Below are 1,622 nucleotides of genomic sequence, written 5' to 3'. Positions count from 1 at the left end.
GAATGTACGACTTAATATATGAAATATTTAATTTAAATAAAAGTAAACGATGGAGACATAGTTCGAACTCATAACTTCTAATTCTATTACTATGTTAAATCGCTAGTTTTTTATTCTAAAAGTTTAAGTCAATAGAAAGAAATTAATTTAATCATTTAATAAAACACTCTAACATGATTTTGCAGTGGAAATCATAAAAAATATGATCAGCTTTTGGATTGATTACCATTCAATTTTAAATTCAATAGTAATTTTTTGAAATCTAAGGAACGGAGCGGTACTGTAGCTAAAACGGTACTGTTTCAGCTACAGTACCGATACTATAGCTGGAAGGGTATTGTTCTAGCTATAGTATCGGTACTGTAGCTGAAACAATACCGTTCCAGCTGGAAGGGTATTGTTCCAGCTACAGTATCGGTACTGTAGATGTACTTAAAAGCCCCTATCCTATTTTAAGAAAATGCTAAATGCACAACTATTTCGTCCAACTTTGGGCCAACTTTTACCTTATTTTTTAATTTAAAAAATAACGAAATTAGAAATAAATTTATTTTCTAAAGTAATAATTTTTATTTTGATTATTCTTTTTTTTTGTTGGTATTTTTTCAAAAATAAAAATTGTATTTTGCTTCAGAAACTTTTTCCTTATTCTTTAATTTTAAAAATAACAAAATTAAAAATTAAAAAATTTTCTCAAGCAATAATTTTTATTTTGGCCCTTCTTTTATTTGATTTTTTTTTAAAAAAAAATAAAAACTGTATTTTTCTTCATAATAATGACCATTTTTGAAACTTTTTTAATTTTTAATTTTGTTTTTTTGTTTTTAAATTAAAAAATAAAGAAAAAGTTGGCCCCAAGTTAGCCCTAAGTTGAGGTTGTATCATTCCTCTTTCAAAAAACTGAAAAGCCCTCGCACACCCCAATAAGCCGCAGTGAAATTTATTCCTATCTAACCAAACCACCCCGCCCTAACTTGTCTTTCTCTTTCAACGAAAAATTAAAAAAAAAAAAAAAAAAAAAAAAACTGCATCTACAGCTTCTTCTAGTAGGCTTCTCCCACAACTCTTCTTTCTCTCCGCTTTCAATGAATAAAAAAAAAAAAAAAAAAACTGCATCTGCATCTGCACTGATGAGACACAAAGAAATGCTCAGTGTGTCATAGAGAAAGAGGAGTTAGGGGGAGAAATTCTCTCATCAGTGCAGATGTAGTTTTGTTTTGTTTTTTTTCTTTTTCGTTGAAAGAGGAGTTAGGGGGTGGTTCGGTGGTTTGGTTAGATAGGAATAAATTTCACTGCAGCTTATTGGGGTGTGTGAGGGGTTTTCAGTTTTTTGAAAGGGTTAAATACCTCAGACCGTCCTGGGGTTTCATTTTTATCACAGGAGGTCCATGTGGTTTTGATAATAGACCAAGTTAGTCCTACGTCAGTTGACTTAACGGAATTCCACGTGGACCAATCAAATGTTGACATGTGATACATATTTATTATTATTTTTTTAATTAAAAAAAAGTATTTTCGAGAAAAAAAAAAACCAAAAAAGAAAAGAAAAAAAATTGGGAGCCAACCCCTTGGCCATTTGGGGGTGGCCTAGCCACCCGCATCTGGCCGGATGGGGTGGCTCA

This window comes from Corylus avellana, chromosome ca2 (genome assembly GCF_901000735.1).
Source record: "Corylus avellana chromosome ca2, CavTom2PMs-1.0".
Lineage (NCBI taxonomy): Eukaryota > Viridiplantae > Streptophyta > Magnoliopsida > Fagales > Betulaceae > Corylus > Corylus avellana.
This window is presented reverse-complemented; position numbering follows the sequence as displayed.